The following is a 25,499-nucleotide window of genomic DNA, read 5'->3' on the forward strand; positions in this document are numbered from 1 at the left end:
GCAATTTCTACTCACAAGTCTATGAAATATATTGGATGACTATATGGATTAGTATCAAATTATCAGAATAGATTAACTTGATTGTGTGGATATTTGTCTTTACTGGACATATTATTTATATGCAAGATGGATATTTTATTTCCCCATGGTATGTTGGTTTCTCTTGGATATACTTTCAATGGTAGTTTTGGTGCCATTGACAAAAAGTGTGGTCCTTGGTGCTCCTCCAATTGACCAATGTATTTCACTGGTTCCTTCTTTCAGACTTCAGCCAAAAGCCCCAATTACCAAGTTGTCGAACGATGTTGGTATTGGTACTATATTGTTCGCTAAAATAACCTTTATTGCTACTATATCGTCATAATTTTTTTACTCTTGGCTAATTCAATTTCTTTATTTCCTCTTGCCCCAACTTAGATACATATGTGTCGCATTTTCTTGTGATATTTCAATTATGAGATGAAGTAATAAACATACATATTTGTGAACACTAGGAAATCTATTGCATCCTCACTTATTCAGAGTGTGATAACACAGCTCTCCTCTTCGATCTTTACCCCGACTGTCCCATGGGAATAATCCTCTTTGTGAAGTTGTTTAATGGACAATGCAGACGTGTCTGTCTTCCTCAGGATCCTCTCACTCATCGATGATGAGGAACCATGCCCTTCCATCGAACGGCTGGAGGCGCTCCTGGCGGGTTATCAATCTCCTAGGCAATGAATGAGGGCTCATTTGTCACCCCTTGACGTTGGAGCTCGGTTTGGGGTTCTTGTTCTGGATGTGGGTTACTCGGGTCGAAGCTTGGAGACCTACTGTTGTCTGCAAATACTGAGGAAGTCAGGTGCTGCCTCAACCTTGGATTTTGGTCTACTTTGCTCGCTTTCAGCTGGATAAACTTTACCCTGTCTATTTTCTGGCACTTCTTCTTTGAAGTTCGTTTTCCATTCTTGCTATCGAATTGGCCGCATAACTTCGGTAAATGGTTCACGCAGGTTTTGGAAGTGGTGAGACCGGAAAGCGCTATCGATTGTATAGGTGGGGCAGCATTCTAGTCGCATATGGAGCGAGCAGTCTCTCTGCGTTTGTTGTCCCCTGTATAGATTGAGCTGTGGAGAGATATTCGGGTTTGCTTATTAACAGTGCTTTTGCCTTGCCCTGCCTTTTAAGAGGGTTTCTTCAGTTTTGGACCTGGAGGGTTTCGTTTTTATTTATTTTTTTCTTCTTCCTGGTTAGCTTCTCCAAGCTTGCTCACTACCGGTGGGGGTTAACTTTAATTTTTGTAATACAGTTGTAAAAGAACATCAATTAGTTCTGTTTTACCTCTTGGGTTCTCTTGGCTCACTCATTTATATGGGCAGGCTCCTTGAACTACTAGATCCACCATCCTGTCCTTCGTTTTTATTGCCAAGAATTTATATATCAACAAAATACTCTTCATTCATATATTCATTAGCATCATCGTTCAAATGAGGTATATATGGAATATCTTTAACATTATAAGTCTTTGATGTTTTAAAATATACATAAAAAAAAATTAGTTGATTGACCCTTCCTTTTTGGAGGCATTTCTATTTAAATAATTTACCTACATGCAAAACAATTACAATAAATCGCAATAATCAAATAAAGAGTGAAGGATTGATAGTCATTACATAAGTAAAGATGTCAAGAAAATAAGGTGTAATTACTAAAGAATAGCACATTCGACCTTGAAGTGTTTATGAATGTGGAATGAATTTTTTTATCTATTTGTGATAGTAAAATTTTATTAGTCACGCAAATTACATTTTGGTAATTTATGATGATAAAATCCCTTCAATAAATATGATATTTATTATGGTTCATTAGATTTCTTTGTTTTGATGAATGCTCCTTAAAAAATTACTAGACACTACCTATAGTACAATGATTACTTACTATAAAATAGATACACTACCTATAGTATAACAATTAGTAGATCAATAATAAGTCAATTCAAAAAAGCAACTTCAAATGGAACCTTAACCTATGTAAAATAACATAACATTTTAAAATTCTTATGGAATTTAACATTCTTAAACCTATAAGAAATCAAATTAAGTTAAATATATGTTTGTTATTAATAAATTTAACATAAAAGATTTAAATTAAAATATATTAAGTATTAAGAGCCCTGACCGGTTATGCATGGTTCGACTACCAAGGAGCCTCCACTTGGTACCCTAGTTGTCGTGGTATGCCTAGGTTTATGCCTGGTTCGACTGCCTGCAAGGAGCCTCCAGTTGGAACCATTCGGTGGGAATATGGATCAGTTCTATGGTGCAGATGCCTCTTTCAATTGCAACGGTCGTGGCCGTGTTAGATCTTGGTACATTGTGTGTCTTGAGGTGATCTCCTAGGGTTGTCGAGACGGGAGGGTTAGTCTATCGAGTCCTCAAATGGTTCACTTCTGTCTTTCTCTATTATGGTTCTCTACCTGCTGCTTTACCTCACCATAGTTTGCATTTGATCAAGTTGCCCACTTCTGGCTGCCTTCGAAATTGGTTCCTTTCAATGGTACAACACGATGTGTGTTGAGACAAAGTCTCTGTTTTTAGAAAGGGTTTCCAGCTTGGATAGTCTCTTCAGGTAAGCGCATATTCGTTTTAGGTGTTAAACATAAATAGTTTCTGAGTTTTATAGCTTTTATATTGTTTTTTCATCACATACTCATCTTGTTTTCTACTTGAATGCGCAACCCTAGTTGGCTATGCTGTGGGTCTTCGGAGTCATGCCGAATTGCGGTTGGGTCTACCAGTTTCTTGGCGCCCACTACCAAGTATGTGTAATTTGTTTGTCGAACTAGGCTAGGGATATTAGTTAACATCCTTCATCTATGAACTGGACGGAACACTATCCCTGTAATGTATTTTTAAAAGGTTTCTCTGGCCTAAGGCTGAGGGTTTTGTTATAATAACTCAGAGGGACTGGGCCGAACTCAGAGGAATAATTCCTCGTTTTCAGACTTTTGGTTTTGGTTATGAAATTGTAGTCTTTTTGCCAAGAATGCACTTGTGTTAAGTTATTGATCTATTAAAGCCACGAGACTAGGGTTTCTGTGATGGGCATTAAGGGCACGAGGCCCAACGGCCACAGAGTACATACTCATTTATTCGTTCGTGGGAGGCGGGAGATAGATATTAAGACCCTCATTCTTATGAAAAGTGGGAGACATACGCAGGAAATAGCAGGAAATAGCGAGCAAGGCCATCTTAAAATGGAAACAAGACTGCTGAAACCACCGAAACTTGTTTGGTGTAGAGGCTGAAAATCTTTTTGGCGCTAAATTGTTTCAGTTTTTATATGCTGGGGCTTTCACTGTTATTTTGCAAAGGAACTCGAAGCTCATGAGCTAGAAGTTTCAAGGAAGACAACAAAGGGTTTATTTTCCATAGGTATTTTCCGTTCAATTTGATGTATTTCCCTTACAAAGATGTTGGCCTTAAGAAGTATTCTCTGCCACGAATTTAAAGAGTTTTTAGCTGCACTATCTCTAACTTCAAATAAAAAGCAGGATCTGTGATAATCTGATTTCTTCATATTGAAGAAATGTTCTGCAAAAGTTCTCTTTCCTACGCCACCTAACCCCACTATCCCCAATATCTGAGATTTCCCCCTTTGTTGTTGCTGCAACAAGACTGTCTCTTCAAAATCTTGAGGCTTAAAATTCAAGCCTGTTGGATAGTCAGCCACGGGCAACTCTGGCTTTTTCACTATTTCCGACAGACATTTAACCCTTTCGTCTTGAATTTGAGTGTAAATTTAGGGCAATAATGTTTATTAGGGCATAATGTTGTTTCTCTTTGTAAATTTATTAAATAACCTGGTGTTATATGGAATCTCATTACGTATAACATAGTTTTGAGCACTCATTGTTAGGTTGGACATGGAAGCCTGGTTCGATATGCTGAAAACCATCTACGAGGTTGAGATGACACTGAGTACATTGACTTTTAATCATTTAATGATGGCCCATTTTACGCTCAATAGGTATAAAGAGATCATGAGGATTTTCAGGTAAATGTTAGAGAAATTCCACGGCTTTGATCCACCTAATAAGTATGAGGAGGTCATGAAACGTTCAGGGAAATGTTAGAAAAATGTCACGAGGCTGATCCTCCTACATATGCTACTATAGACCAGTAGCACCCCCCAGAATCCCGTGTGTCCTCTCGAAATGATTCTATGGAGTTGGTTGTTTTTGGATGTGTTTTGTTCATCTTACCTTATTGTTGAGTCAACAAGTTCTTTCTCGTGTTTCCAATAGTACTCGATTTATTTCCATGGAAAAAACTTATAATTTGCTACAGTTGAATCGTGGATTATGAAACAAATTTGCGATAATCCAATTTACTATCTCAATCTAAATTTTTGGTGGCTTTTCTACATTATTATTGGCCCCTCGAAGGGTATTGAGGTTTCGTTTTGTTTATCAATGGGAACCTTGTATTCTGGGGACCTTTATACTTACATAACTACTCATTCTCAATCTGTTGTGGGTTTTTCTATAGTTTGCTCATAAACCCATTTTAAAAATCTAGGTTGCACCAATTTTGTGGCCTCTCAGTCTTCCATGAGTTCAACACAAAATGGGCAAAATTGAAGTTGGTAGTACATGGAAGGTCTATTCGCATCTTTATTGTCGTCTCTTAGGATGGTTATGTATAGATGGAAAAAATGGTTTATGAAGTTTTCTGGACAATGGAAAGGAGGAGAGCTTCAAAGATGCAACAATCTTCACGCAGTGGTTTCTGAGAAAAGAATTGTTTTAAATGATGCCATATTTCCCTCTTTCAAACCTCTTCCCACACTTCTCATGCAAGATATGCTTGTAAGTTCCTTTATATGTTCAAACTAAACAACATAGCATTTTATATTTAGGTATTGTAACCATGAGTTGGGTTTTCAATTTTATGTCATCAGCCCCTCTCTAGGCACTTGGGTTTTCTTTGAAGTACATTTCTATAAATTAACACATACATTAGCCAAATCTATTTAAATTTAGGTTGGATATTTAGAGTTACAATAATGCATACATCGCCCATTTGTGTGAACTCAAGATAGATATTCATCCCCGAGTTTCCTATGTCTAGGTGCATTCTAGATCTTGATTTACATGAGATTGTGTTGGTTTCCTTATTTAATGTGCCATGAAAGAGATGATGGTCATCTCATTTCCTTGAATGTTGTAGAAGGAACCTAGGCTCTTTTGGTGCAAACATCATACTGGTTAGATGTATCTGAGTTTACAAATTTTCTAACATGGATATGAAATTTCACTTGGGAATTGGAAAAATGTAAATTTATTTCAACCTGAAGATAGTGTTAATCCCCAAATACAAAGAAGGAATTGGAATGTCTTTTTTATTCTTAGGACTATTGGATTTTGTCTCTTGAAATTGATTTCTGAAACTAGTTCTGATCTCAAAACGTTTTATTAAATTGCTTGGAGTATTATGGAGGATATTTATAAAAACATTTGAGTACAATCGGAGCTAAATTTATTACTGACATTCATACTGGAAGATTACCAACACTAATTCTACTACAAGTTTCCTTATCTCATTTTTCTAACATATGGTTTCACAATGTTCTCCATACTTTTACCCATGTTATCATCTAGTTTTTTCTTAAAACATTTGGCCTCAAAGTACCTATTTCTCTATCTATCACTGGGTAGTGAATTTATGTCATCTAGTCTAGATTTGGGGGACATATATTTCAATAGTATGGAAATATTGATTTAGTTAGGTGCTTGTCTTTTCATTGTATCTATTTTCAATGTTTAGAACTTAGTGACATCAACATTATCATTTTGGTACTAGTTGTTTTGTATGTAATAGTCTTCATATATACTCTTTTCCATTCCTAGTAAAGTAGTGCAAAGGTTTCAACATGTTTACACCAAATATATTTTTCAATTTTAAAAGGTATGGGGCCACATGAACAACAGGGTTAAAATCTCATATTTTTTCAATGTTTTGCAAAAGTTGTCTTTCCTACGCCACCTAACCCCACTATTCCCAATATCTGAGATTTCCCCCTTTGTTGTTGCTGCAATAGGACTGTCTGTTCAAAATCTTGAAGATTAAAATTCAAGCCTGTTGGATAGTCGGCCACGGGCAACTCTGGCTTTTTCAGTATTTCTGACAGACATTTAACCACCTTATCTAGCAGCTCCATCTCCAGCTCCTTGCTAGTTATTCAGAAGAAAATAAATAGCCTCTCTGCCACCAGTGCTCTACATTATTTTATGTCTTTTCATTGTCCAAGCATATTTCAGGGTTCTTTATTGCATATTGGTGCTCTTCTAAGGCAACACACCATATCACTTCATCTACCATAATAATTCTTTGGATTCCGATTAGTAGTTTCCATGCATGCTTAATATGCTTCATATGCATTGCTTTTCAAATGTTGATTTCACAGATTGTTTGTGGCAACGAATCACCCCTAAGGTTTTTATGTGGCAGCAAATCATCTCGAGGTATGGTCTGGGGTTTTGAGGCAAGCAAGGTTTGGTTTGGAGTTGATTGTGGCTGCAATGAGATAGTGAAGTAATGTTTATAGGTAGCAAGGAGATATTCTACAGAGATTACTTTGCATTATGCGACAACAATTTAAGACAATGCATTACCCTTTGTAATATAATCCAGAGAACTCCTCAATGAAATTAGTATTACATGCATAGAAGTTTAAACCAACATATTTTAGAATAATTTCATGGTTTTACACGTTGTCATATATTTCAACATTTATTTATGTAATGATCCTAACGAGTGTCCACAAAATTTTCTTCGTAGATTTCTATTACATTATTCTATACAAAATGGCAGACCAGGTATTTATGTTGCTTATGTTGCTTTTGGTATTTGTATTATTTATGTTGTTGATTTAGTTAGAGGTTGGATTTGTTTTTAGAAATTAACTTTAAAATGATACGTCAAAAGTTTGTTTGTGACTAGTTAAATGCTTGTCAAAACACTCTGATAAGCTTGCCTCAAAGTGTTGGACAGATCTTCAATGCTCACTCAACACATATTGGTGTTACCAATTCTATTTTCTTATCGGTTTTTTGATCAAGTTTTTCTTATTTTTATGTTATTATGTGTTTTTTTAATAATGTACCCATGGGTGTTACTGATGCTACCATGGGGGGTTCAATGATATTCACTACTTTCATGGAAATGTTAACAAATGCACAGGGCAAGACACCGCTATGATGATGCATGAGGTAAGCTTGAATATTGTCTTTTATATTTTCAGTTATCTTATATTCCTTATTATATTATCCTAATTTATGTTTGTGGAATGTATGAAATTGATAAAGTGATTTGTAAAGTTATGGTATGTTCTATGCTTATAACAGTTTACTTCTTTTTCTTATTATATTCCACCGATTAGCAATCACATGTACATAAAGTAAAGTGCAGATAGAACATTAAACGATCGACAGAAAAAAAAGCCAAGACAAGAGACACAAGATGTGGCGGCTAGCCAGGGACAAACCCCACAATGTGTGGGGAAACCCTTTGATTAAATCTTCTTTTATGTTCAATAATTCAGCAGAGAGAAATAGTACAATAAATTTGATTCATATCAGCAGTAGCAAACCCTAGATCAGTAGCATCAGGATTAGCGGCTTCATTATCAAACTAGGGCAGACCGTATCTCACAAACCGTTCGTCGAATTGACTTCATTCCACCACCAAAAGTTGCGGCTTTCAAAGGAGGTTCAGATGAACATATAGCGCAGTTCAGATGAGGAGATATTCTAGGCCACACAAGTCAATCTTTACTTCTGCAGTTGCAACTTCAAATTCAACAGCTTCCGGCTTCACATGTGTGAGAGAGAGAGACCCATTTCAGCGCAGTAGAGAAGAGACTCATATCTGCGTAGTAGAAAGAGAGAGATGTGATGAGATGAGTGAGTCCAAATGAGGAAAAGTCCTATTATATTTATACACAATGTTGGTGGGTGAATAGATGCGACTGTTGGGCTTCTGAGCCTACATGAGTTGTAGGTCGGCTTGATAATAATTCCATAATCAAAATAAATTCATATCTTCATGAATACTTATCGGAATTGGATTATCTTTATATCAATCCTACACCTCTCGATGAGAGGAATCTAATAAAAATATTATTAGCCATGAATAATATGACCCACATGAATTTTTGCCCTGGTTTCCAATTTTAACAGTCCCTCTCAACCATGGAGAACTTCATCTGCAATCTGTCTATCAGTCGTTACTATTCATCCATCAAATGCACTTCCTTGTACAACCTAACCCTTGCCCTGCTCTACTCTATTTTTCCTCTTCTGCTTTGTCTTGTTCTGCCCTGCACTCATCTGTACTGTTTTGTTCTGTTCTGCTCTGCTCTTCCATTGTTCTATTCTACTCTGCTTTTGTCCGAATTATGAAGAAGAAGAAATGATCGAGGATGTATCATACTGACTCAAAGTCAGTCTCAGAGTATGTACCACTGGTCCCAGACCAGTCTCGACCAACCCAAAGTCAGCGTCATAGTGAGTACAACTCCAATGGTCTCAGACCAATATCATCCTCCACTGACTCAAAGTCAGTCTCAGAGTATGTACCACTGATCCCAGACCAGTCTCAACTGACCCGAAGTCAGCGTCATAGTATGGTACAACTCCTACCACTGGTCCCAGACCAATATCATTGATCCCAGATCAATGGAGGTCTTCCTACCGTAGGGAGTACGGTAGTTACAACGATGCGTCCATCGGTACTACTATGGTCCCTAACTTAATTTCCTTGCTCATTGATCAGATGAGAGGTACTTCCCATGAGTCCCAGACTGCATGGGTAGGATGCCTCGACAGGAGAACTAATCAATCCTGTCCTCACAGGAGAACAAATCAATCCTGCTACAATTGCCATGGAGAACACATCAATCCAGGCCTCATAGGAGAACACATCAATCCTGCTACAATTGCCATGGAGAACACATCAATCCAGGTTGCCATGGAGAACACATCAATCCAGGCCTCACAGGAGAACTAATCATCCTGCTACACAGGAGAGCGAATCATCCTGTTCCACAAGAGAGCGAATCATCTTGTCCCACAAGAGAGCGAATTATCTTGTTCCAGTGTGCACCACCGGGGGAGGGTGAGTCACCCTGTGGTCATATGTTACTCCAGTAGGAACCGCAAGCCCTCAGAGCTCCCAGAGCTTAATGTATGCAACATGCAGGACCCTTGTACAAGGGTTTCTTGCCGACTCCAAGTCGTTTGGGAAAATCACAGATTAGACCTTTCCTCGGGGCTTTGACAAGGTGTATCAACCTGTACATCATCTTAATGTGATGGAGCTTCCTTGCTCATCGACTTACCATATCCCAGATGATGTCTATCTACTGGAGCAATTGACGAATACGAGATTCCTCAATAACCGAATCCCACCTCTGGTCGTTACAGAGAATCATAGTGGTATCCAATGTAAATCCAAATAGCTCACTGAAGAGCTTTCGCAACTAGACTGCCTCACACGAGGTTATTCTAGCAACAATATATCCTGCTTCGGTGGTGCTCAAAGCCACCGACTTCTGCTTCCTGCTCATCAAGGATATCCAAGCAGATCCCAAGGTGACACAGTATTTGGAAGTGCTCTTACGGTCCACCACACTGCCTGCCCAATCAACATCAGTATATCCAAGTAGTCTCACATCTCCGGCAGTGTATCTTAATCCATGAGAGATTGTGTCCTGAAGACATCTCAGAAGATTCTTGGCATCAATCCAGTGAGGCTCAACCAAATATGAGCTCACAATGCTAACTGCAAAACATATGTTCGGACGGAGGTTCACCAAGAACATCAATGCGAATGAGTTTTTGAAACTCAGAGGCATTTTCCAAGTCTGGTCCGACATCACTACCATATAACTTCTAAAAGTTAAGATCCTCGAGGTAGTCATAGGCTTGCAGTCCATCATATCGAATCTTTCCAATATATTTATCACATATTTTCCTTGAGATAGGAAAATTTCCCTTGGCTTCTGCCACACTTCAAGTCCTTGGTCCTTCATTTCAAATTCAGAAGCCATCTCCCTCTTACATTTGTGAATGAGAGGGTTTGCACCTGTTAGAAAGAGGTCATCCACATACAACACCAGTATGAGAGGCTTGTCATCTTCAACCTTAAAGTGAAGGTTAGGATCAGCTTCACTCCTAGTGAATCCCAGCTTCATCAAGTAGCCATCGATCCTCTCATACAATGCTCGGGGTGCTTGCTTCAGCCCATAGATAGCCTTCTTCAACCTACATACATGAGATTTTCAATCATAAATCTCAAATCCTTCAGGTTGCTCCACATAGACCTCTTCTTTGATATAACCATGCAAGAACGCGGTCTTAACATCCATTTGATGTAGGTTCCATCCTTGTGAAGCCACAAGGGCTATGATCAGGCGGATGGTCATATATCTGGCAACAGGTGCAAATATCATAGTCTATACCTTCCTTCTGGGAGAAACCATGAGCAACAAAACGAGCCTTCTGCTTTTCTGTACTTCCATATGCTGCATGCTTTATCTTGTAAAGTCGTTTTGAAGTAACAATTGTCATGTCCTGGGGTCTGGGAACTACTTCCCAAACATCATTCTTTATGATAGAATCATATTCTTCGGTCATAGCATCCTTCCATACTTGATGCTTGACGGCATCTGAGAATGACGAAGGCTCATTTTGTATGATCGTGCTCATGATGGTCAGGTATCCTTGGTACCTCTTAGGTTTCTTACTTTCACGAAAGGTTCCTCGGGGTGCAGCATGTCCTTCAGCATCATCAAGTAACCCCTTAAGCTATGAAGGCCTCTTCCTAGAAGAGGAAGGCTCATATGGAGGGCGATCAATCAGATCCATGGGTTCTTCTACATCAGGCATTGATTCATCATCCTTTTCTTTCGGTTCCCTGGTGTCGGCTTCTTGAGAGCTCCTCAAATTCGGAAGATTGATCACCTTGCTGAGAGCCATATCTTCGTCAAAGGTGACATCATGACTGATTATGACTTCCCTTTGACCGGCTACATAGATTCTATAGCCTTTAGTATTTTCACCATAGCCCACGAAAATTCCCTTCTTTCCAGATGCTCCCAATTTATTTCTTTTCTCTTTCGGCACATGAAAGTATACAGGGCTTCCAAAATTTTTAAAATGAGAAACATCAGGTTTCTTACCAGTGAATTTTTCTTCAGGAGTCTTGGAACCCAATGCTTTATGAGGGCATCGATTTTGTACATATACGACAGTTTTTGCAGCTTCAGCCCATAGAAACTTAGGAAGACTTTGATCATGTAGCATGGCCCAGACAGCTTCCATAATTGTGCGGTTCTTCCTTTCTGCCACACCATTTTGTTCAGGAGTATATGGTGTAGTAGTCTCCCTCTTGATGCCAGCCTCTTTACAAAATTCATGGAACTCATTAGATTCATATTCAGTCCCATTGTCAGTTCTTAAGATCTTGATCTTCTTTTCGGTTTGATTCTCGATTAGGGCTTTGAAGTGTCGGAACCAAGGGAACACTTCATCCTTCTTTTTCAAGAAGTATATCCAGGTCTTTCGAGAATGGTCATTGTAAAAGTAAGATAATATGAGTATCCTCCCAAGGAGTTCATAGGCATCATACCTGATATGTCTGAGTGAACTAGTTGTAATATATCGGAGGTCTTGCTTTGACTTGAAGGGAATGGTCCCCTTTTGAGCTTTCCTTCGGCACATCCCGGACATACACCTTCTTTCTCTACTTTGAATTCAGGCATCCCTGTTACCATCTGTCTTACATCGGGTAGAGTTTTGTAATGAAGGTGGGCAAACCTCCGATGCCAAAGTTCGGACTGAAGAATTGTGTCACAAGACATGACACCTAGTGGACTTCCACCGACTTGATATAAAGAATCAACTTGAAACCCAAGAGTGAAAGCATCTTTAACATTATTTTTCCATATGCGTACCTTACCATCGCTAGAGGTTACCTTATAGCCTTTGTCTTCCATTACCGAGATGGATACCAGGTTCTTTTTGAGATCAGGTACATATAATACATCTTGTAAGTGAATCGTATTACCTTGATTCAGTTTAAGAGAAACATTGCCTACACCTTTCACTGGGTATTTCATGTCATCTCCAAGGACAATTTCCAGGTTAGTTTCTTTCTCTACCAGATTATAGAGTACTTCTTTGTAACCAGTGAAGTGTCTTGAGGCACCACTATCAATGAGCCAAATTTCCATTGAGTCCGAAGGAGCGGAGGTAGATAGAGCAGCTGGTAGATAATATTCAGCCTGCTTATCGTCAACAATGTTAGATTAATACCTGGAATTTCTAGCCTTCTTGAATGGTTGCCCTCTTCCTTCATTTCCCGCATTCCTTTTTCCTTTGTTGTTGAATTTTCCATTCCTTCAATTACCATGAGAGGGATTTTGATTATCGTCACAGTGAGAGTCCTTTCTATCAGGGCATTCCCTTGTATAGTGACCTGCTTTATTGCAAATGAAACATCGTCCTTTTCTTCCACCCTTAAATCCAGCCTTTCTTTTCGAGTTTAGATCCAGAATTATTTCTTTTCTTAGCATGAGAAGAAAAAGCAGTAGGAGGACCTTTAGGCAAGGGCATTTCCTGCTCTTCTACCCTTGTTTTTTCTTGAATGCATCTAGCCATTAATTCCTCGAAACTAGGAATTACATTATTGTTCAGAAGAGTAGTCCTGAACACATACCATTCAGATGGTAATCCTCCGAGAGTTGTGAGTGCCATTTCTCTGTCAGTAATGGTTTCCCCAATAGATAGGAGATCGTTCTTGACCTCGGTGATTCTTAAGAAGTATGCTTGCATACTTTCATCTTTACCCTTCTTGATTTCCCTCAACTTATTTCTAAGAAACAAAACTTGATTTGCATCATTAACTTTAAATAAACTCACCAGTCTGTCGTAGATTTCCTTGGAGGTGTCTAGATCAGAGATGTAGGCCACCAAGCGCTTGTCGATAGAGTCCCGGATGATCTTCTTTGTTTTGACTTCTCCATTTTTCCATTTGTTCCAGGCAGCAGCAGATGCATTTGATGAAGGCTCAACAATATTGCCTCTTACATGGTCCAACACTCCTTGATCTTCAAGGGTTAGATCGATAGACATCTTCCATCCGTGATAGTCAACTTTCTCACGGAGCTTGTCTTTGGCAGGAAAGAGTGTTGAGGACCCCATATTTCTTTTAGGATAGCCTTACCAATCTTCTCTTCAATGATTTCTCTTGCTCTTGCTCGGGATTTGTCTTCACCTAGGCTCCGATACCATGTTAAGTTATGGTATGTTCTATGCTTATAACAGTTTACTTCTTTTTCTTATTATATTCGACCGATTAGCAATCACATGTACATAAAGTAAAGTGCAGATAGAACATTAAACGATCAACAGAAAACAAGCCAAGACAAGAGAGACAAGATGTGGCAGCTAGCCAGGGACAAACCCCACAATGTGTGGGGAAACCCTTTGATCAAATCTTCTTTTATCTTCAATAATTCAGCAGAGAGAAATATTACAATAAATCTGGTTCATATCAGCAGTAGCAAACCCTAGATCAGTAGCATCAGCATTAGCGGCTTCATTATCAAACTAGGGCAGACCATATCTCACAAACCGTTCGTCGGATTGACTTCATTCCACCACAAAAAGCTGTGGCTTTCAAAGGAGGTTCAGATGAACCTATAGCGCAGTTCAGATGAGGAGATCTTCTAGGCCATGAAATTCAATCTTTACTTCTGCAGTTGCAGCTTCAAATTCAACAGCTTCCGGCTTCACATGTGTGAGAGAGAGAGACCCATTTCAGCGCAGTAGAGAAGAGACTCATATCTACGCAGTAGAGAGAGAGAGATATGATGAGATGAGTGAGTCGAAATGAGGAAAATTCCTCTTATATTTATACACAACGATGGTGGGTGAATAGATGTGACTGTTGGGCTTCTGAGCCTACATGAGTTGTAGGTCGGCTTGATAATAATTCCATAATCAAAATAAATTCATATCTCCATGAATACTTATCGGAATTGGATGATCTTTATATCAATCCTACACCTCTCAACGAGAGGAATCTAATAAAAATATTATTAGCCATGAATATGATTACCCACATGAATTTTTGCCCTGGTTGCCAATTTTAACATGATTCCAACCCCTATAACACCTTATAAAACATCTAAGGTAATGATAGTGGTAAAACTAATTCAATATTTTTGTGCATTTAGTTAACTTATTTTACTATATATATTTATTAATATTTGTGTTTTTACTAAGCGTGCATTTTGTTGGCATGCAAGATCCATTTATGCCCCTCAATACAACCAATGTTGGCATGCAGGGATCGTTAATGCCCCCATATACATCTAATGTTATGCAATATGTAAGATTCAACCATTTATCTATGTGAGTTTGATTATGTTATTTGTTGAGAAATCTAGGGCATATATTTAATGAAGTTTTTGCACAATGACTCCATGATTTATGAGGTGTTACGAAGAGCTACATCTTGCCTTCAAATGGATCACCCCATCTGTTTTTTTCTTCTTGTACATACAATACTATTTTAACAAGTAACCCAAGAAATATGTTATTCCAAAACATGATGCCAAGTTACTTTTTTAGGGTTTTTATGTAATCAAGATGCCTTTTTAGGGTTTCTTAAATTCAAACATTAGATCATACACTTTTCCCTTTATGTCATTCTAGAGTTTATCCCATGCCCTAGAAATCAAATCATAGGGAACAAATACCTTAAGATTAAGGTTTCTAAATACTAGGGTATTTCTTAAAATATAAACCCATAAATTCAACCATACTACATCTTATGATGGACCCTTTAAAAGAAAATTATTATACATACCTCATGGACACCTATCTGTACTGATTAGTATTTTGGTTGCCATGATTATTTGCAACTTTACACTACATTTCATTGATCATTTTCCACCTTCATGACCTTCTTTTAATGAGTCTTCCGAGATATTTCCATTCTATAATGGGACTTGCTTCTTCATGTGTTCATGAAACCCATGCCTCAGTCATAACAAAAATAATCTTCTTTTTCCTTTTTTTACATAAATTACATAGAATTGTGATTAGATATGTCATTATGAAGACTGAACCTAGTTACATATTTCAACATTATTCATCCGTTATCCCATCTTATTATTTATATTTGTGCCTTGCAGGATGTTTCTAGGGTGACTCCAACAAGTATACAATCTGTTGGTATAGAGGGTCATGTAATGCCATCTACACCTAGACCAGAACCCCATAACATGCCCTTTACACAATCTGTTGGTATAGAGGGTCATGTTATGCCATCTACACCTAGACCAGAACCCCATAACATGCCCTTTACACAATCTGTTGGTATAGAGGGTCATGTTATGCCATCTGCACCTAGACCAGAACCCCATAACATGCCCTTTACACAATCTGTTGGTATAGAGGGTCATGTTATGCCATCTACACCTAGATAAGAACCCGATAACATTCCCTCTACATCAAATGTGGGTCTAGTCAGCATTCCCCCACAAGGACCAGAACAAGTTTCTTTGAGGAGTCTTATAGACTCACAAACAAGAATGTTAAGGTTCCTACCAGATATTCCTGCAAATGTTGAAATCAGACAAGAAATAATTGAACAAATTCAGTTATGGGAAATGTCATTGTTGGAGAGTGTAGCTCCTGCAACAGATCAATAGGTAAAATTATTTTATTTTTTTTATAATTTCATTTGTTATGTTTAGGATCATTATTTTAGATATGAAAAATAGTTTCATATTTTGGTTGGGTTCTTAATAGTTCCACAATTTCACTACAAATGCAGGAAGTAAGTGACACAGTGACTAATGTATCTATAAGGGAACCTTCCTCAATCCCAAAGACTACAACAATATCATCGGTGAAAACAAAAGGAATGCAAGAAGTTACAATCTTGGTCACTTCAGAAGGAAATGTCTTGAAGGATGAAAAAGGGCTGAAATTTTATCACTTTATTTTTCGTCGTGCAGAAGAACTATTTGGAAATACCATCCAAATGGATTGGAGGAAACAAGCTAATGCCAAAAAGGAGGAACTATTTAAAGATGTAGTAATAGCATTTGGTAATCCTGGATTTGATAAGGAACTTATTTTACAGATTGCAAGTAAATACATGCACTCAAAGAGGTCCAATTTAAGGACAAAGTTGACAAAAAACTTGATGTATCCACGTCCAGCTTGGATCAGAGACCAAGTGACATGGGATGAACTTATGAAATATGCCATGTTTAAGAGGAAAGTCCTCAGAAATCAAAACTATACGCCATCTGCACCAGGAGGAGCTAAGAGACGCCTACGAGATAGAAGAGAAGCAACCCAAGCTAGGGTGTCAAAAATTGGATCTCACAAATTAGGCTCTGGTGGATATAATAGTATTCGTGGTGGTATGGAAAGTGATATTTCCATCTATTATATTTTCTATTTTAGGCAAAGTAACCATGGTCACGTTGAGTTAATTGTATCTTATTAGTTATTTTACCTTATAGATATGATTATCTTTGTTAATGTAGGTTCACCAGTTTCAAAAGGAAGCTTCAGAGGAAGACCTAAAATATGTTGTATTACATGGATCCCAAGGTCTTCGACAACACATGATAAATCGAGGGGAAAAAATAATTACTGGTTATGGATCCAAGGTTAGTTGTTTATAATATTATATGAATAATGCAATAAATCAATTGGAGGTTTTAATGATATTATAGCAAGTTAAAGTGTGTTGTGTATAGGAATCAGGTGAAACATCTGGGAGTGAGCATGGGGAGGAGATACAAGCACACGATGATTTGCTTGTTGCACAAAATCATCCAATAGTCATTCCTGAACCTTGGCAGATTTTTGAATTTCAACAAATGGGAGACAGAAATAATGAGGAGGGTGTTCAATGTGATGAGCATTCCAAACCCACAATTAATGTAGTGCCTCCCAAAAAGAGGACAAAAAGGATTGATATGTGTTAAATTTTAAGAGCATTCCACACCCACAATTAATGTAGCGCCTCCCAAAAAGAGGACAAGAAGGATTGCTATGTGTTAAATTTTAATAACTTGAATGTGCATTGCTCTAGCTTCTAAGGAGCGCACTAGGTTGTGAGGGTCCAAACATAAACTAATTTTGTGTGAAACAAAACAAATTTTGAAGATACTTTGTTTTTTGATGAGTACTTACATATTAAGGGCATCACTAAGACTGTTTCAGGTCCTAACTTGTAGTATTTGTTTGATTATGATCAATTTGATATGCTTATATTTGTGTTGTATGTAGATGACCTGGTCCTAAAAGTTAGTTAAAAAAATTATATCCCATGGTGCAAGAAGAAACTGGCAAGTGAAGTTGACATGAAGGATATACACCTCATGTGTTATTTCTTGGTCTTGGAGGTTTGGCTGAGTTGAGGTGAGGTGGTCCTCGAATAGGGGTAAGTAAGCAATTAAGATTCTGAAGAAGCTTTGGATAATGGACAATAAACCATAGGCTACTTTTATGATACATATTTTGAATTTATCAATAGATTAAGATTCAAATTTGGTTGATTCGTCAGCGTACAAAAAGTGTATAGGTTCCCTAACATATTTGGCAGAATTTAGCAGTCAAATTGCTGTGTGCATGAGATCCCTTGTCTCACAAACAAGGGGGGCGCAGACACCAATTTATTGTCTAGCTTGGCTGCTAATATATGGTTGAGCTGAGGTTGCTTCAAATATGCTCCATGGTCTGAGGTATGCGAGGTACTTAAAGGGCACACTGGCATAGTGCTTTGAGCTGCTGCATGCTTTAGTGGATTTTGACAGGGGTAGAGATGCAAGTGGCAGGAAGAGTGATTCATGGTTTTGTTTCAGCTTGGATTCAAATTTAATATCTTTGTTAGGATGGGATACCCATGTGTGCAAGTTGAAGAAGTCCCTTTCTGGGCTAAAGTAGCGTCTTGTGCTTGGTACTCATGGATTTATGAGTACTTACAGATTATGGGCATCACTAAGACCATTGCAGGTCCTAAATTTTATTATTTGTTTGATTATGATAAATTTGATATGCTTATATTTGTGTTGTATGTAGATTACCTAGTCCTAACAGTTAGTTTAAAAAACTCTATTCCATGGTGGAATACGAAACTGGCAAGTGAAGTTGACATGTATTATTTCTTTGTCTTGGAGGTTTGGTTGAGTTGAGGTGAGCTGGTCCTCGAACATAGGTAAGTAAGCAATTGAGATTCTGAAGAAGTTTCAGATAATGGACAATAAACCCTAGGCTACTTATATGATACATATTTTGAAGTTTTGAGTAGATTCAGATTCAGATTTGGTTGATTCGTTAATCTACAAAAAGTAGATAGGTTCCCTAACATGTATGGTAGACTTTAGCAGTCAAATTGCTATGTGGATGAGATCCCAATACACTGTCCTAGTCATCCCAGCTGTATAATGCACAGTTGTACCCTTGTAACACTAACGTAGGCACCAGAAGCTATGCTACTAGAAAGGATTAAAAGTAAAGTAGGATGCTAAGACCTTAATGTCTTTGCATGTCAAACACTATGCTGATACTTATTTCATTATTTACTTTTTAACCATCATATGCTGACCATTTTCGATGATGCTAAATTGAATGCTCTTTTTCCTGTTTCCTAGGGCATATTACCAGAGATCCTAGAAGAGTTACTGGCTGCCAGGAAAAGAGCCAAGGCAGACCTAAAGGTGGTGAAGTAAGTTCTTCCTATGTTCATGTTACATGCTTGTATTTTTTCCACTTAGCATCTCAGTTTTTAACTTCCTGTAATCTTGTTTAGGAGGCTAAATATTGGTTTGTTGGTGGAGGTACAACTTTGTTCCTATGCTAGTTCCAACTTCCATTTGCTGTCAAACATAGATCTAAAAGAGATTTATATGGTCTATCTCTTAGGCCTGACATCAAAATCTTAAAATTTTCAGGTGCATTTGGAATTGGAATTAATGCCAGAGACGTTGTATCTCACTGTGAACATCATTGACAGATACCTTTCTATTCATTGTATTGCAAGGAAGAATTTGCCATTACTTGCTATCGCTGCAATGTTTGTAGCTAGCAAATATGAAGAAGTCTGTCCTCCACAGGTAGGATGACTTGCTGATATCTGTAAGAAAGGATGTGTATATATCTAATTAAAAGAACACTTTGTTGGCTGTATAAAAGTACATACACCAGCAATATCTACTCCTAGAGAAGATTATGCTTTATGCTAGAATCAGCACAAAAATTATATTATAATAGGTAACACAATATTGATAAGAGCTGGTTTATACTTGGCTACAGGTCACTGACTTCATCCGTATCTTCCCAAATGAATGCACGTTAGAACAGATAGTGGCCATGGTAATTAGCTCTAACTGATAATTTTTTGTCATTGATTGCAACATAGTCTCCAAACATTTAGATTGACTGATCAATTGATAATAACTCTTCGCAGGAGTTTAAAGCAATTGAACTTCAAGCTTACAATTCCCACTCGGCCATATGTATTCCTCCTCAGGTTTCTAAAGGCAGCTGATTCCAACAAAGTGGTAAAGTTTTGAATGACACCACATTTTATATTGTTGAAAGTAGCCTGTGTGGCATTGACCAAATCTACTTTCGAAAATGCCTCATAAAATCTAGCATTCATGTTTTAAATTACTTTTCTTTATTGTATTCCTAATAATACCTTGTTGTACTGACAAGTCGTACTATCTATTATTCAGATGGAAAATCTAGCATTCTTCTTGGTTGAATTGTGTTTGCTTCAGTACATAATGAGCAAGTACAATCCATAAAATTTGTGTTAAGGGTTTTGAACACTTATTCGCTATGGAAGGCTTGTTTGTTGATGTTGTTTTTGAAATATTCAATGTATTTTTTAAGTTGTTTGTGCAAGCGTTTTCCATAACAATAGTGAAGGCTTATCTGGATCTCAAAATATTGTGCATAGGTGATTCTTTTCCCTCCTCTAGTTAGTTCATTCTTGTTTATTGTGTGTTTTTACAAGCATTTTTCAGTATGGTCCACTTTTTATCGTTTTTGATAATATATCTCATGTATTTGATACTTGTAGACGTTTAATCCATAAAAAAACATCCCAAAAATCTTAGAAATAGACACCTATAAATATAAAATAGTCGTCAAATTTCAAGGAATATTTTTTCATGGGGCTGAAATCCTATTAAAATTTGGAACAAAATGCATATTTTCATATTTATGAGATGTATACTTTGTTTGCTGAACTAGATTTGTATGTGTTCATATTGAAATCTTGTTACTATGTTTTAAATTGCGAGAAGCTTGATGGCTAAATGTTGTTTGCTTTATGATCCTTAGTTACCATTTGTGAAGTGTTTTAAGTAACTGGTTACGGCTGATGTTATGTTGGATCCTTTATCGAAGGTTATTAATGTAGGTTCTGATTATAGCCGGTGTGATAACTTGCCAGGTACTGAAGGGACTGTCACATGCTTTGCATCATACTTGGTGTGCACCTCAATTTTAAATTCCATTATGGCATTAGCTGGGAATATCAATGTAAGACTTAAATTCTAAATACTGGACAACCAGACATTATGTTTATTTTATCAGAATTTTGTATCTTAAAATGTAGTTTGTCATTGTTGTTTTATATATCTTACGTATTAGTTTTCATTATTTTGTTTTATATTTTGCAGTACTATGATGTTCAGAAGGAGTGCAATGGTGGCCTGTGCTATGATTTTTCAAATATGGAGAATTACTTAAACCAGGGTTCCGTTAGGGATGCCCTGGGGGTTGGCAGCTGAAAATTTGTCTCCTGTAGCCCGCTGGTTTATGAAGCTATGCTTACTGATTGGATGCGGAATATGGAAGTTGGCATTCCAACACTCTTGGAGGATGGTGTTAAGTTGCTAGTTTACGCAGGAGGATATGATCTCATTTGCAATTGGTTAGGTAATTATACTGTATACATATAACATATTGTTTTTGTTTTGGAGAATGACTTTATGATTTAGGTTTCAAGTCTGTTATTAACTTATTTGCAGTTGTGTTTTTCAGGCTTGTCAGTCTAATCTTCAAAATTGAAAAGTTAATTGTTCAAATTATGTGTCTTTCAGGCAATTCAAGATGGGTGAATTCCATGGATTGGTCTGGAAGTGAGAATTTCAAGAAGGCACCTACAAAATCCTTCCTTGTAGATGATAAGGAAGCAGGTTTAATAACGAGTTATGGACCACTCAGTTTTCTCAAGTAAAAGGCACTCGATGATCATCTTTGATTTCGTTGTACAAGTAGATAATTTCTTCCTTACGGAATCTTCTATTTTGTTGCACCAGGTTCATGATGTAGGTCATATGGTCCCAATGGATCAGCGAAAAGCAGCCTTGGAGATGTTAAAACGTTGGACACAAGGAAGTATTACTGACGACAATTCTCAAATTTTAAAGACAGTGACAGAGATGCCAGAGAAGAATTTCGAGAGTTAGTTATCTACTTAACTAGGAGAATTGCTCTCTTCACCTAGATTAATGTAAATATTTCTAGATTTGCAGTAGTGTGCATCCCCAAAGATGTGTATTTTTTGATTTGGCAAAATAATTGTGCATTGGGACCATCAGTCTTGCTAACTTGTGTCAAATCTTTTGATGGCCACTTTTTAACTGTATAGAAATAGTGCTTCTTATTGCTTACCAAGCCTTCTAGAATTATGATTATACATGGTGTTAAAGTTATATTCAAGAACATGAATAGTATGTCCTGTGTTCTTATTCCAGCATGTTCTGATGTCCTAATGGATGAAAGAAATTGTAGATTGGATGAATGAAATTGTAAATTCAACAAAATATTTGGTTAGAGTCTCGGGGAATTCAAAGCATGATGCTCTTAGCCTACATTCAATTTTATTGACAATGACATGAAAACATTTATGTTGTTTGCAATCATACAACGGATGCCATTATTGTCTACTTATATTTGAATTGGAGGCTATGTGGTTTGGCTGTGTTTCACTTCTCGTTCGTTCTATTATTTTATTGTTGAATATGCATGTTTCCTCTTTTTTCCTCTTATCCCTTTATAAGCCTCTTGGACATTAAGTGCTTGGCATGGCAAGATATGTCCATAAAGCGCATGGACTATCTACAGTCCATCAATACTTACTACTACTGCTCTCTACACTACTTGATGCACTTTGAGGAAGGATCCATGTTTGAACAAAACACTTACCCTTCATACAGGGTACTTTGAAGCAGACCTGAAGTAAGCCTTAAAATTTTTAAAGCATCATGCTTTTACTAATTTTACCCTTCTAATGAAATCCTACTCCTAGACATTTTAGATTTCTTCACCAATTACAGGCAGGCATTGTTGATCAGCTATAGCGAGAACATTGTGTCTTGATCAACTATATGTTGGAACTCAGCTACTAACACCCTGTCTGAATTGAATCTTTATCTAATACTAATGCGCATACTAAGCGTCTGGAGGCATACGCACATTTTGTTAACTCTATACATTGAGGTAATAACATTTATGTGCATTGTTCCAGGGAATGTGCATATTTCATGGTTGATTTTCACCTAAATACGGGAGGAAATAAGCTGAGAGTTGTTCATAAGAAGTATTCAAATCGTTGATTTTCACCTAAATATGGGAGGAAATAAGCTTAGAGTTGTTCATAAGAAGTATTCAGATCGTTGTAGCAAGTCTATCTGTTAGCAACTCTCAGAATTTCAGAATGAGATTGCATCACATGACATCGACTGACATAATACATTTTAAATGGTCTTTTTTGGATTATAGAACTGATGCTTATGGGATTCATCTCGTTTCTACTGACCATTGGAGAGAAGCCCATTTCTAATATTTGTATACCGAAAGGAATGGCTTATAGTATGCTTCCATGTCAAAAGGAATAATCAATGGCTCCTGCTATCGATCATTGTTCTGAGGTGGACACCAAACTCTATGTTGCGTATTCGAATTTCCCAATGCTATTAGATGTTACTTAGATCGTGTTAGTCCATTTGATATGATTCAAGATACTTATGATAGTTTGATAATTATTCATTGATTCAAGGGTAAGTATCCTGTAGTCTCCCTCACTGGCATGAACCAACTCCATGCGTTATATATTGTCCTAACAATCGTCCTAGCAAGGGCAAAAGTAAGTGCCATGGGAAATAACTGATCTTATCCCATGTCATTCAATTTAAATTTTTTTCTCGGTTTGAATTTGCTTTCATATCTTCATGCGTTCGAAACATCTTTAACTCAATAGTTTGAATTATGGACATTTATTTTTTTTTTAAATAATTTTTTATATTGTCTCTAGAGAGACAATAGTTTGAATTATGGACATTTATTTTTTTTTAAATAATTTTTTATATTGTCTCTAGAGAGACAATAGTTTGAATTATGGACATTTATTTTTTTTAAATAATTTTTTATATTGTCTCTAGAGAGACAATAGTTTGAATTATGGAATTGTCTCTAAAGAAACAAAAATGTAATTGTCTCTAAAGAGACACAAATGAAATTGTCTCTAGAGAGACAAATCAAATTGTCTTTATAGAGACAATAATAATATGTGTCCTATATTGTCTTTATAGAGAAATTTTTGAGACATTATATTTTGAGACACCCGCTTAGAGACAATATTTAAGACAATATTTGAGTTTCTTTTTGTCTTAAGTTAAGACAATTGACTCAAATATTGTCTTAAATATTGTCTTAAAACCCCCCTACATGTAGTAGTGACATAGCTTGGCAATGTCAGTGCAAGTATCATTGGAAGGAAAGCCATCGAGGACGACGGATCATCGTGTGGTTACTCAAATTGGTTTTGTTAGCCTCTGCTATGCGATAATGGTTGTAGTCTGTATTCACAAAACTGATAAAGAATCCCTTGTCCACAAGCTGCAAAGCCACCTGCATCATGGGATTTATGTGGCCTTGCGTAGGAAAAGGAACGCGAACCGCATGGTGTCGCTGCTTGCTGCAACTGATATCCATTATTGGTTCCTTTCTCAATGCCACGATGTTGCCTATGTCTTTAACACAACACTTTCTTTACCCTGAATTTTCACAAAACACTTTCTTTGCCCTGAATTTTCACAAAGTTTGAAGATGTGAAACCGTAGTCGTCCAGCTTTCTATTGTTAGAAAGAATAATAGAAATCATTTACCCGATTTGCCATAGTCATACTTCCTGTCTCTTACACATATATCCTCTCGAAACACGTTAGCAAACTATTTTCATTATTGGAATGAATGCCGCTGTTGTGATTAAGAAATTATTATACAGTTTACGGGATTCATGACTTTATTTTTTTAAGTTAATTATGCTACCCTTTGAAAACTTATACTTCTCTTTGAAAACTCATTTCAAAGCCGAAGGTCCCTGCCTCAGTATCTACCATTCCTCACTGCTCTTTGAATTTTCATTTCAAAGTAGAAGGGATCTGTCTAAGTATCTACCATCATCGTCACAAGCAGGGGAAATACCAAAAAATAATATAATGAGGGTTATATAATAGTTAATTTTTGCTTCTTAGTTGAAATATAGTTAAATTAATGTAAAAATCAATAAAAAAAAATTAAATGTTATAATTAAATTAATTTTAAATTGTAAATGTATTATTAAAATTCTGTAAATTAACAATATTTATATTGCAATATAGAAATAACTATTAATAGTTTTCTATTGGCTTTTCATAGTTTGCAAACATGGTCTTTTGAAAATCTTATTATTAGACATTGGTATAGAGGTCCTATCATAAATTTATATTATAACTTGGTTTGTGAATATGAAATTTTTTATATTTATTCTTATTACAGACATCTTATTATTTTGAGCATCACTCATTCAGTAATAGTCTAAGATCTACCGTATTTGGTTAAGTTTGCAAAGAAGCATAATTGATGCAATATAATATAAAATAAAAATTTATTTGTCACATACCATTAATAAATTGTTTTAAATTACATGTGTGATTTTAAATAATATATTTTTTATTTGATTATATTAATCATTAACTATTTTTATAGATAAAAATATACAATGATTATACTCATTATCTGAAATATTATTATTTTCCCTAAACAAATTGTAAAAAGAAAAAAATATAAAATTACTTATAACTTTTTCAAAAAATCATAAAAAATACATAATATAAAATTTTAGTGTTGCTAGATTATTTTGTAATAAAAATATAACATAAAATTTCAATAATATTATCACCTTTCTAAAAAAATTAAAACAAACATAATATACATTTTCAATACTACTAAATTATTTCAACCCACCATAATCCGCAAATTTGACAACTATTTTTCCACCTTCAACACCAATTGTATAGCATAAATATAATTTAAGATTCCACAGTACTAAATTATTTTGATACATAAAAATAAAAGTTCA

At 36.5% G+C, this 25,499-nt stretch overlaps 1 pseudogene; it reads left to right on the forward strand.

Annotated features, from left to right (window-relative positions):
* Positions 1–723: 723 nt before the first annotated feature.
* On the forward strand, positions 724–21,691 carry LOC149250136 (serine carboxypeptidase-like; annotated as a pseudogene).
* The last annotated feature ends 3,808 nt before the right edge of the window (positions 21,692–25,499 follow it).

Source organism: Pinus tabuliformis, chromosome 7 (genome assembly GCF_031772625.1).
Source record: "Pinus tabuliformis cultivar Carrire ecotype Pingquan chromosome 7, CPIR1, whole genome shotgun sequence".
NCBI classification, from domain to species: domain Eukaryota; kingdom Viridiplantae; phylum Streptophyta; class Pinopsida; order Pinales; family Pinaceae; genus Pinus; species Pinus tabuliformis.